Raw genomic sequence first — 13,516 nt, 5'->3', positions numbered from 1 at the left:
GTTAGATTTCTAAGGATAAAGGAAATTTTCAGAAGACAACACAGGGAAGGTATTTTTGGCAAAGGTACCTGCATATTCAAAGACACTAAGCTTCACCACAATTTGACTTTCTTTAGTCTTGCACCTGGAAGGACTATTTTATAAGAAAACCCTAGGTCCAGAGTCTGTCTCTCAGGTTCGTCATTTCAAGAACATAAATTTAACAGGTCATTCAAGAGTGACCTGTGGTTGGTCAAAGAATTCTAACTAACCTAACTAATTCATGGGAAAGAAAATCTAAAAACCAGACTACTGATAGTTTGATATTGAGAACAAAAAATATTGCTATAAATAATAGGTAATAGACAATAGGCAATTTCTTTGTAATGGTGGGAATGCTGATTTCTGCATCTTGGACATACATTCCCTAACTAGGGCAGTTGGGAAAGAAATTGGGGAGGGGGTACTGCTCACATGTGGATTTAGTTGGAGAGGTTTCTGAAGCATGTTGTCCTTCTTGGAATAGAGCAGACAGACCTGACCTCAAATACTGTCCCAACCATGTGCCATCTGTGTAACTTTAGGCAAGCAGGTGACATCTCTGGGCCTCAGTTTGCTGATTTAAAAACTGGCAATAATAATATTGACTTTCTAAAGTTGTTGAAATAATTCAAATTAATGTGTCGAGGGACCCTTGTATAGCATCTCTCACATGCTCAGTAAATGGTAATCATTGGTTTGTGCTTATCATTATCTATGGACAGACACACTGCCGCTGTTCTTGTCAAAGAGTAAATTCTTAGTCTCAGTATTTCTTTCTCTCCATCTTTTGTGTTTTCACAAATATGCTGGAGTGCAAGCAATTGCAGGTCATCTTTCATCCCTTCACAGTGATTGATGTTTCAATGATGAGCTTGAAGAAATAGCACTGTCTACACAGCAAACCATTTATACAACATCCTTCAAAGTGTGTCACATCTCAAAATGATTAATGCTGTTCACTTTCACATTCTTTTATTGGTGCCCGTTTTAGAGAGGGGCATTTTCTAAACTTTTTCCCTAAACCCTTGGAATGCCTATTTGTTAACAGCAGGCTATAAGTCATATGCCAAGAATGTTAGGAAAATGTCTGTATGTGTGGGTGCGGGTTTGTGCTGTCCTGGAGAAACATACCTGTTTGTTCGGGTTTATTTAGATTATATACAAATGAAGAATAAGCAAATTATTCAATAAAAAGCTATGGACAAAACCGGAGGGGGAGAATTGGCAATGATCTTATGCACTGTACTACTTACTGCAGGCACTTCTGCCCCACCATCTATGATTTTTCATGTACAAATAAATCCTAGCAGCAATATGAATTATCCAACTTCAGATGTCCTAATGCCAGTTCATTGTGGATTTCTGCATTAATTTTGCTACTTTAAAAATATTGCATTGAACTATTTTATCTTGATTACTGATTTTTTTTAATTCCCTTAAATTTTTCCATAGTCGAATGTCTCACTCACCTCACCCTACTCATAATGCAGCTGAGAGTACGTTGGTTCTTGGTGCCATTTTATAAAACTGTTACTGAAAAAGTGGATTGTGTTAAGATTATGACATCTAGAGTCAGAAAACCAGGTTAAATAAAGACATTTGTAGGCTCTGGGAATGTTTAGCCAGGAAAAAAGAAGATTTGGTGCTGAAGGGACGCCATGCATATGGAAGAGAGACTTTTCCAGTGTGCTTTCAGAGACATGCCAAGCACAGCATATGACGGTTGCAGAAAGACAGATAAACCCTTCTCACCAAAAAAAGCCCTTCTGATGTTGAAAATTGTCCAGAAATTTTTGTAACCTTTAGGGTGGATATTTGCCCCAGCACACATTCAGTCAAAGTTTTGTCTCTTTTCCAGGATGTTATGAAGGCTTTCAGGCTTACAGAAAGATTGTACTTTCTGACTTCTAAGGAACAAGGCAACACCAAGTTATCCTTGTCAAAGCAACATTAAAGTAATATAACTAAGATCTAGAGAATAACGCATTCTTCGTAGATGATCATAAGAGGCCAGCAAAAAATGAAAATGTTCTAGTTGGATAATCACAGAATTATATGCCCACATAAAATAATTTTAACACACATGAAATAAATAATAATTTTCCTTTCAGGGACAGCCTTTAACTTGGTAAAAAGCCTGCCATATCCAAAGTTCTGTGCTTTGCAGCGAGATGACAAGGAATTTATGATCAATTAGAGAGATCAAATATACAATGAATCAATTAAAAGGAGTTTGAAATAAATACATAAGCAAAGCCAAATTAATAGCATACATGAATTCACAATGTATGTTAAATCTTGAATTGCTGACAAGGGGTTCCAGCTTGATTCTTTTGTCACTTAATTTTCACAATTGCTTATTTGACAAGAGCTTTAATGGAACCACCATAGTTCTATTTAATAGTCCTCCATAGAACTTTCCAAGCCTTTGTCATTTACTGTTTTTGTTTTTTTGCACGGGCAGGCACTGGGAATCAAACCCGGGGCTCCGGCATGGCAGGCTAGAACTCTACCAGTGAGCCACCGTGGCCTGCCCTGTCATTTACTTTTAATGAATTTATCTCTGCTATGTCTATTTTTAAAGCCAAGTATGTTAGTGGCTTTTAAAACTATGTTCTAGACAACAGATTTTTTCAGGGAAAAGAAGGATGAACAAAGCATACTAAGCATGTTGCTTTTGCGTGCTTGTTTTGTTTCTGCTTTTCTTTCTTTTTCTTTTTTTTCTTCAGTTTTTCATCATGGCTTAGTCTCTGAGTAAACATCTTAGAGTAATGGGAAACTTGAAGTTGATTGTTTTTCCTCCATGTGTTCCCCCTTCCCTCTGGGCTTCAGAGAGTGTCTGAAATCCCACCATTAATGTCATGGAAAATGGCTCTTTCTGGTTGTTATTTTCTCCTCGATTTCCCTATAGCTCTGGAGCAGCACTGGGACAGGAAAAGAGAGAAACCTGGCACTTTTAGTTGGCAGAATGTAATAAAAGGGCATAGAAACAAGATAGGAATGTATCTACCAAATCAGAATCCATGGTGACATTAGCCTTGCATATTTTTAAACTTTGTATAACTTCTACCATAAACTTGTAAGGAACACAATTAGCTCATTAAATGTCCCCAAATTTTTTTTCTCAAAGCTATCATGATCAATGGTTGTTTCTAAATTGATGTGCCCTGGAACAAGATCAAAAATAGATCCAGGAAGAAAAACAAAACACTGCATCTTCCCAGGAAAATCTCATCATCTTTCAAAGTTACGAATGCTCTTGGGACAACTGAAATTTTAAAACATCAAATAAACAAAATTAAAAGTCTCCCTTGACTCAGCCAAATTGCAGAAGTCTAATGTGTGGAAATGATGAACTCCCATATATCTCTTAATAAAAAGAAAAGCTGTATTTGTTGTATTTATTTTTATTGTGATCGTTATAAAGGGTAGTATTGGTGGTGTAATTTATTTTGTAAAATAAATATTTACCATTAACTAGTTTTAGCTCAAGAACAAACAAACCGAAACTATGGCCTTAAAAACAAAATAAAAAACATGTGCCCAATATAGCAGTGAGAACTCACGCAGTTCTAAAAATAATAATTAAGAGAACTAAAGTATTCAGGACATCTTAAGAATGTAAATTATGGCACAAATCGTTCTCCTCTTCTATAGACTTCCCAAGCCTTTGAAATTTCAAGATACAAATACCTTAGTGAAAAGAAATGAGTTATTGAAAGTTTCCACTTTTACCTGATTTGCACAAATATTAAAACATCTGATTTGCTCTCTTACCCAAATATGTACATGTATTTGCATATGTTCAGAATTATTACATATGCAAATAGATATACTGTCTGTATACTTGCATCATTCCTATATAAAATAGACGTGTAGTTATCCAAATGAAAATTTTATGTATTCCTAAAAAATGGTACCTATAAAGTAAAGTAAGACTACGTTAATATTTTTGAAATGCAACTCTGGTTCTTAATCCCTGGAAATGTTTACAGCTTTATTGAAAACTAATTTCACAAGTTAATGGAGCCCCGAGCTTGGAAGAGCATTGCTTGCTATCACTCTGAGCAGTGAAACAAGTCTTCTATATCTTCTGCAAAGATTGATGCCTAATGACTGGCTTATTGCTTTAGCTGTTTTTAGGAGAATAAAGACTTGTAGTTTTTTCTCTGAGTTATCTACCAGTAACCTATAAAAAGAGAAAGATAAAAGGATTTTGTATTTTATAGCAATATATATTCAGCTCTCAAGTGCCAAATTAATGTCTGTATTATTAATTCATGTCTTTACATTATCATTTATTTGATATAGTAAGCAGGAAAAATTAAAACATTTCATTAATTGAGCCATTATACATAGAAGTGGTCTATTTGTTTGAGGAAATGATTTCCTTGTGTAGAAAGCACAAATTTGGAAGCACTGAAAACTGTTACAATTTGAAATATGAAACATGCTTTTCCACAGGGAACTAGTTCTATTGCCTTTCCAAGTCACTAAAATGGAACTTTTAGGGCTGGTTCTCTCTCAGTTTCCTTATATCGCACCGTTTCATAAAATGTGACCCTGACTTACGTATCTCACCTGAGATGATTTTAAGATGGAGATACCTGGATCCTTTCCCAACCCACTAAGTTTGAAATTGCAGCCTAAGAATTGTCATTATTATTCAACTCCTCCATATGAACATTATTGTTTGAAAACTAGACAAAGTCATTTATCTGGTTTCTCAGTTATACTAACTTAACAATTGTATTCCTGGTAGCTTTACATTTTGTCTAATTTTGAAGGGCCATTCTTATTTAGACAACTACATTTTAAATAATGGTATATCTGAAATTTGAATATCACTTAACAGTTAATATAACACCTTTACATACATTATCTGATTTAATCCCTCGCAGAAAATCTTTAAAGTATTATTAGCCACATTTTACAGATGATAAAACAAAGGGTCAGAGAGGTAAAGGAACCACCCTATTGCTAAAAACAACAGGACTGGAACCCAGGATTTGTGTTTATGGTTTTTACATTCTGCCATATTTGTCTCACATTCGTGGTCCATTAATCATGAGTGTTTACTAGATTTGCCTATCATGATGGTGTTTATAAGACTTATAGCTAACTGGATGTTTAGCTATGTGTATCCAGAAGGTAGCTGGTCCTGCAATTCTGGTGTAAAGGAGAGAGATTGGCTTTGGACACGAACAGCTTGGATGCTTTTACAAACATTTGGCAGTGAAATAATAGAAAGGGATGGGTGGGTGGGTGGATGGATGGATGGATAGATGGATGGATGGATGGATGGATGGACGGGTGGACGGATAGACAGGGAAGGGGGAGGAGAAGGAAAGAGAGAGGGAAAATGAGCATGTGCCTGAGCACTAGAGGGGGAAATAATGCCGGGTTAGTGGTGTGGAATTCAGTGTGGAAGAGAGTGGGATTGATCTGGAAATTAAGGGGAAGGGTTCAATGGAGAGAAAGATTAAGAGGGAGAGAACAGCATAATCAGCCGCATCTGACACAGAAATTTAGCTTCTTGGTAAGGATACAGCAGGAATGAGCAAAGGATTCCTACCTCAGTATAGACCCTAGAACTCTTCCCTCTACAATATACTGATATTTATTAAGTAATATTGTTTGAAATAATATTTTAATACCCGTGCTATAATTTAGAGCTGGGCCTCAAACATGTCTGATGATGGCATTTATAGATAAGGTAAAAACTATGTATGTCTTTTATCTGACATTAAGTTTTAGGTAGAAAAATAACTTGGTGATAATACAAAACTAGAGCTATACAGGCAACACTGGAATAGAGATGGGGATTGTGTATTTATCTGTCTCAGAAAAAGAAATATTGCTAACTCACAATTGAACTGTAATGTATGTATGTTTTTTTTACATGTTATGGAATTATTGGAAGCTTTTTGTATAGGAATACTGTTGATGAAAAATATACATCATTACATCATTGATGATAGTGACAGAAAATAAACAGGAATTTTCAATTTAAAATCATGAACATCAGTCACTGAAAACCATGGGCAACTCAGGACAAACCGGAGGATGCAGTAATAACAAAATATCCTTCTGAAAAATTACCAGGATCCCAATTATCTATGTATGTATGCATGCATTCAGCATTTTGCAGCATTGCCAAGGGTTAGGTGACAGTCACACCTTTTAGGGAAGTCTGATTCAGAGCCCTCAGTATCTTCTGTTAACAGCCCCAGTTTAGTTTATGAATTCCAGAATTTAGTGAAACCTCTAGATCATTTCATAGGAGGATCTCCAGAGCAGTGGACTGCTGGCCTTGCATTGAGAATCATGGATGTAGGTGTTTGTTTGAATTCACAAGCCCTGCCAGCTCAAATTCCTCTCGCTTCCCTGTGAATTAATTCAGTCAGATAATTGGGAAAATTGGGCACCTTTCCTCAAGTGAGAATTATAGCAATTCACAGGAGGGGGGAGCATTATTTGGGAACTGGGATTAGAATATTCTACCTCATGTAGAGTTCTTACCTAGTAAGGAGGGGGGTAGAAAGGACATGGAGGGCTTAGTGATGACAGCATGCAAGTAAAACTCCCCATTACATTTAGGTTTTAATACACGAAGCACATTTAATTCATTTAAAATTTTACTAAAGAAAAATAGCTAAGCATGGTGGCTATGATCAAAACTAAAACTCTTCTGAGTTCTTATGGAGACTTTTTTTCTAAAACACTTTCATTGAGATACATATTCACATCTCATACAGTCCATCCGAAGAGTGCATTCAGTGGCTTTAAATGCAGTCACAGAGTTGAGCACCTATCAGCACAACCAATTTTAGAACATTTTCAATCCTCTAAAAAGAAAAAGCACATATCCCTTTGCAGTCACCTCCCAATCCTCTACCCTTCTGCAGCCCTGCATAATCACTAATCTAATGTCTCTACAGATTTATTTTAATATTTACATGTTATATAAATGAAATCTTACAATATTTAGTACTTTGTGTCTGTTTTTTCACTTAGCGTAATTTTTTAATTATTTTTTTAATTAGAGAAGTGGTAATTTTACAGAAAAGTCATGTAAACAATGCAATGTTCCTGTATATCCTCCTATTGTTGACACTTTGAATTAATGTGGTATCTTTGCTACATTGTTGAAAGAATATTGAAATAATACTGTTGACCAAAGGACACAGTTTATATTAGGTCTATTTTTTCCTATATACCACCTTACATAAGTGTACTATTAACTCCAGTCCATTGTCCACAACAGGGTTCAGTGTGTTTAACAGTCCCATGTTTTATCTTCTTTCATTCTAGTAACATACGTGACCCAGCCACATTCTCATATGTAGGTCAGCGCTGTTAATTACTCTCATAATAATGTGCTACCATCACCACAATCCATTTCCAAATCTTTACTATCAACCTAAATAAAACTCTGTACGAATTAAGCTTCAGTTCTCCCTTTTCCACCACAACCTATCCCCCTGCTAGACTATATTCTAGAGTCTATCTCTATGAGTTTGCTTATTATAATTAGTTCATGAGAGAGTTAATACAGTATTTGTCCTATTGTGTCTGGCTTATTTCATGCAGCATAATGTCCTCAAGGTTCATCCATGTTGTCGTATGTGTCAAAACTTCATTCCTTTTTATAGCTTAATAATATTCCACTATGTGCATATACATATTTGTTTTTCTATTCATTGGTTAATGGACACTTGAGTTGCTTCCACTTCTGGCAATTGTGAATATTGTCACAATGAACATCAGTATGAAAGTATCTGTCTGAGTCCCTACTTTCAGTTCTTCTGAGTACAAACCTAGTAGAGGGATTGCAAGAGCATATGGTAATTCTGTACTCAGCTTCCTGAGGAAATACCAAATGGTCTTCCAAAGAGGCTGCACCATTTTACATTCCAACCAGCAATGAATGGGTGTTCCTATTTCTCCACATCCTTTCCAACACCAGTAGTTTTCTGGTTTTTTTTTTTTTTTTTTTTTTAATTTTAGCTATTCTCGTGGGTGTGAAATGATATCTCATTGCGGTTTTGACTTGCATTTCCCTAATAGCTAGTGATGGTTAGTATACTTGCATATGCTCCTTGGCCATTTATATACCTCTTTGGAGAAACGTTTATTCAAGTTTTTTGCCCATTTTTAAATTGGGTGTGTTTGTCTTCTTATTGTTGAGTTGCAGGATTTCTTTATATAGTCTGGCTATTAAACCCTTATCAGATAAGTGGTTTCCAATATTTTCTCCCATTGAGTAAGTTGTCTCTTCACTTTCATACCAAAATCTTTTAATCAACAAAAGTTTTTAATTTTGAGGTCCCATTTATCCATTTTTTTCTTTCATCCCTTGTGCTTTGGATATAAAGTCTAAGAAACCATTGCCTAATACAAGATTCTGAAGATGTTTCCTGCATTTTCTTTTAAGAGTTTTATAGTTAATGTTTGTATATGGTATGAGATATGGGTCATCTTTCATTCTTTTGCATATAGATATCTAGTTCTTCCAGCACCATTTGTTGAAGAGGCTGTTCTTTCCCAATTGTGTGGATGTCGTAGTCTTGTCAAAAATCAATTGGCAATAGATGTGAAGGTCTATTTCTGAACCGTCAATTCGATTCCATTGGTTGATATTTCTATCCTTCTGCCAGTACCATGCTGATTAGACCACAGTAGTTTTGTAATATGTTTTAAGGTCAGAAAGTGTGAGCCCTCCAACTTCATTCTTTTTCAAATGTTTTTGACTTTTGCGGGGCCCTCACAATTCCAAATAAATTTGATTATAGGCTTTTCCGTTTCTGCAAAGTAGGCTGTTGGAATTTTGATTGGGATCACATTGAATCTATGAATCATTTTGGGTAGAAGTGACATCTTAATGTTGTTTAGTCCCTTTCTCATTTCTGTTTTTGTATATATATTTTTAATACTTTCTTTCTGGTTACCCTGAGCTTTATATTATGCAACCTACACCTACAATCTACTAATTTGAAAAGGTACCAATTTAGCTTCAATAGCAAATACATTCTCTGCTCCCATTGCCTTCTGTTTTCCTTCTCTATGCTGTTTTTATCCCAGTTTACCACTTTATATTTTGCACATCTGTTATTTGGATAGATGCCTTTTCTTGTTCAATTTATTCTGATTCTTATAGGAATTTAGTAGAGTTGTATGTTGAGGATAAGATACTACTGGCTTTTGCATTTACCCTTATAGTTACCCTTAACTGATGATCTTCATTTCTTCACACTACTCGGTGCCACTCTCTCCTGTCCTTCTCTTCCAACCTGTAGAACTCCCTTTAATAATTCTTGTAGGGCATATCTCTTATTGAAAAATACTCTCAGTTTCTATATATCTGGAAGTACTTTAAACTCTTTCATTTTTAAAGGACAGTTTTGCTGGATAAAGAATTTGGGGCTGGCATTTTTTTCTCTTTCCATACCTTAAATATAGTGTACCCCTGCCTTCTTGCCTGCATGGATTCTGATGCAATTTCATGGTGTAAGTCTTATTGTGGTTCTATTTTATGTGACAAATTACGTTTCTCTTGCCATTCTCAGAATTTTCTCTTTGAGCATTTGACATTCTGATTAGTATGTGTTTCAGAGTAGGTCTGTCACGATTTTTTCTATTTGGAGTATGTTGCACTTCTTGGACATGTATAGTTATGTCTTTCCTAAGAGTTGAGAGGTTTTTGGCCATTATTTACTCAGATATTCTTTCTGGTCCTTTCCTTTCTTCTTCTACGACACCCAGAATGCATATGTTTACATGCTTCATGCTGTCACTCAAATCCCTGAGACACTACTCAATTTGTTCTGTCCTTTTCTCTGTCTGTTATTCTGTCTGATTTCTGTTGTCCTGTCTTCTAGCTCACTGATTCTTCTGCCTGTTCAAATCGGCTGTTGTATACCTCTAGTGTATCTTTAATCTCTACTATTGTGCCTTTCATCCCCATGATTTCTGTTTTTTTTTTAATACTTTCAATTTCTTCTTTATGCCCACCTATTATCTTCTTAATATCCTTAATCTCTTAATGCGTGCTTTCATATCCTTGAATTTACTTAGAAGGTTTGTTTTAATGTCTTTGATTAATTGTTCCATCTTCTGAGTCTCTTCTGAAGTTTTAATTTGTTTCCTTGACAGAGCTATATTTTCCTGTTTCTCAGTATGGCTTGTGATTTTTGCTGATCTAGGTATCTGGCTCTATTGATGGATTAACTGTGAAGGCCCATTTCTCTTTCTTGTCCATGGGTTTTATTATTGATTGACTTTGTGTTAAGACCCTTCTTTGACATTTGGTCTAAAGTATTCTAGACATTTAGAATAGCCCATGTTTAACTATTCTGATTTTCTCAGTTCTTTGTCATCTGATTCTTGCACTGGATGTACAGTACGATTTTTAAGATTGCAGTTTTTGTGCAGTTATTTCACCTCCAGGAGAGAGCTTCCTTTTCTCTGTTCCTTCTCCAGGAATCTTGATCTGTTCTGTTTGCGTTTGTGTGGATTTTCTCCCCAGCTCCTATGAATTGTTTAAAATCTTTCCCTCAGTCAATGCTCTGTTTTCCTTACACTTTCCAGTTCTGGGACCCATCCTGCCTTACAGCAGTTCATTTTAACATCCCCCACCTCTTTTATTTTTAATCTGTGAAGATTTCCTGCCTCTTATTTTTACCTTTTAAGTTATCCCACCCAAGAGAGCCACATGGGGTCAGTCCAGAAAGGTGGGTCACTTCAGGAAAGTTTGTTTTGTCTTTAGGTAGTCTAGCCAACTGAAACTGGATGGTCACAAGTGTTGTCACCAGCCTTTCTACGGTGGTCTGTCCCTCCTCCCCCATCCCTCCACCCACACCTTGAGGGCCCTTTATTTTTCAACTTTTTTATTGTATAGTAAGACATATATACAAAGCAAAGAAATAAAAAGCAATAGTTTTCAAAGCACTCTTCAACAAGTAGTTACAGGACAGATCCCAGAATTTGTTATGGGCTGCCATATGATCCTCTCAGATTTTTCCTTCTAGCTGCTGCAGAATATAGGAGGCTAGAAAGCTTAAATATTTTTTTATCACCACAATCAACTTTTTTCTTTCTTTTTTGTGAAAACTAACATATATTTTATCGAAATATAAAAAAAGCAATGAATTTCAAAGCACGGCACCACAACTAGTTGTAGAACATATTTCGGAGTTTGACATGGGTTACAATTCCACAATTTTATGTTTTTACTCCTAGCTGCTCTAAGATACTGGAGACTAAAAGAGATATCAATTTAATAATTCAGCAATCATATTCTTTGTTAAATCCTATCTTCTCTCTATAACTCTACCATCTCCTTTGATTTTTCTATCCCTCTCTTTAGGGGTGTTTGAGCTAATGCCATTCTAACTTTTTCATGTTGAAAGGGTCTGTCACTAATATGGGGTAGGGAGATGGGACTACCTGATGTTCTGGAGAGGCTGGGCCCTCTAGGTTTCAGGACTTATCTGGTCCAGGGGCTCATCTAGAGGTTGTAAGTTTCTGGAAAATTACACTAGTACACGGAACCCTTGTGGAATCTTATATATTGCCCTAGGTGTTCTTTAGGATTGGCTGGAATGGTCTTGGTTGGAGTTTGGCAGGTTATAATAGGTAACAGTGTTTAACTGAAATTTGCATAAGAGCAAACTCTAGAGTAGCCTCTAGACTCTATTTGAACTTCTGCCACTGATACTTCATTAGCTAACACTTCTTTTCCCACTTTGGTCAGGATGGAATTGTTGATCCCTCAGTGCCAGGGCCAGATTCATTCCTGGGAGTCCTCTCCCACATTGCCAGGGAGACTTTCACTCCTGGATGTCATACCCCACATAAGGGGAGGGCAATGATTTCACTTGCAGAGTTGGGCTTAGAGAGACTGAGGCCACATCTAAGCAATGGCTGAGGTCCTTCAGAAGTAACTCTTAGGTATACCTATAGGTAGGCTAAGCTTCTCCACTATCTACCTAAGCTTCACAAGAGTAAGCCTCAAGATCAAGGGTATGGCCTATTGATTTCAGTGTCCCTAAAGTTTGACACAGTACCAGGGAATTTCCTGATGGTAAAGTTTAATAGTTCCATAGTCTTTCTCCCCTCCTTCAGGGGACTCTGCCAATACTTTTTGATTATCTGCTTATTATACTCTAGGATGTTTCCAGGCATTAAAATAATCTATACAGGATTAAAGGACCTCTTAGTTTGTGCTTCCTGTGTTTCATTGTTCAAATGAGCTATACAGATAGGTTGAATTAGATTATGCACTACAGAAAATTTCAATTCCGGATCAAATAAACCTTTCTTCCATTGGTCTCAAAGAGTATATGTGGTTCTAAAATAGAGACACTGTCTTCCTTACCCCTATGTTCTGAATTACTTTAACCCCAATCTGATCGGCTTCATTCTTATCTCTAAATATCAGGTTATACAGAGAGAGAACAGACTCTCGAAATGCAGAAATAATAATCACCACTCCGAACTAATTGTGTCTGCTATAAAAACATGCAATCTAGGCCCCTGTTTTCTTGTGAGCATTTTCTAAAGGAGACCATACCCTTGTTTTTCTTTTGTTTCTGGCTTACTTTGCTTCACCAAATGTCCCACACATTCGTTCCCATCGTTGCTTGCCTCACTACCTCATTCCTTTTGTATGCAGCACTCCTCAACAGCTCATGTTCCACTCCCGGTCCCTGCGGACTGAGGCATCTGTCCCTGCATGTGTGTGGAGTTCTGATCCACTGCTTTGTTCAGTCTATAGACTGTCTGCAGTGGAAAGGACGTGGAGCCATGCTGCCTCCGTGTGGCTGTGAAACTGCATGGGATCGAGTGAGTAGGAGGGGAATTGAGAACTGCCCAGTGGTCTAAGATGGACTTCTCCTACCTGAGATTTTTCTCTGTCTTTGATTCAGCATTTGTGGCATTGTTCTCCATCCTCTACCATCCTACAGAATTCAAAAGAAGAGGAATTTGTCCTTTTATCAGCTAAATCTTTGGGGAGGCTTTTTCAAGAGATGTTTACTAAGCCGTGTTGATGACATCAACTCTGGAGACTTTTTGAAGATCTAAGAATGAAAGGTTAAATTTAACAATAAAAAGAACAATAGTGAGATCATTTATAGTTTACATAAGCACTAATAAACATGAGTTTCATGAGTTAGCATTACTATTAAAGACTGTGTATGGCAAGTCTAAGAGCTTTGTCAAAAAGGATTTATTCTATTGAATTCTGTTAACGAAGATTCATGTATGTGATCTGTATTTTCTCTGAGCAAAGAGGAGATGAGGAATTTTCGTATTTTGTTTCTACATTCTCTTAACAGAAGGGACATTTGTATTGTTAGACAAAGAATATAAGAAGAACTGTGGGGAAATTGGAGCAAAAGAGTATACTTGAGGACCCACAGTCATGTTTTGAATTTTCAGTAGGCATACCAATTGCATGCCACTAAAACTCTCCCTTGCCCTTGTTGTCAGT

The 13,516-nt window shown here is 36.5% G+C and overlaps 1 protein-coding gene across 1 annotated transcript in view; it reads left to right on the top strand.

Annotated features, from left to right (window-relative positions):
- The window catches only part of RGS7 (regulator of G protein signaling 7), a 532,876-nt gene that overhangs the window by 417,650 nt on the left and 101,710 nt on the right, over positions 1 to 13,516 (top strand). The gene's annotated exons all lie outside the window — the stretch shown is intronic.

This window comes from Tamandua tetradactyla, chromosome 7, assembly GCF_023851605.1.
Source record: "Tamandua tetradactyla isolate mTamTet1 chromosome 7, mTamTet1.pri, whole genome shotgun sequence".
NCBI classification, from domain to species: Eukaryota; Metazoa; Chordata; class Mammalia; order Pilosa; family Myrmecophagidae; genus Tamandua; species Tamandua tetradactyla.
This window is presented reverse-complemented; position numbering and strand designations above follow the sequence as displayed.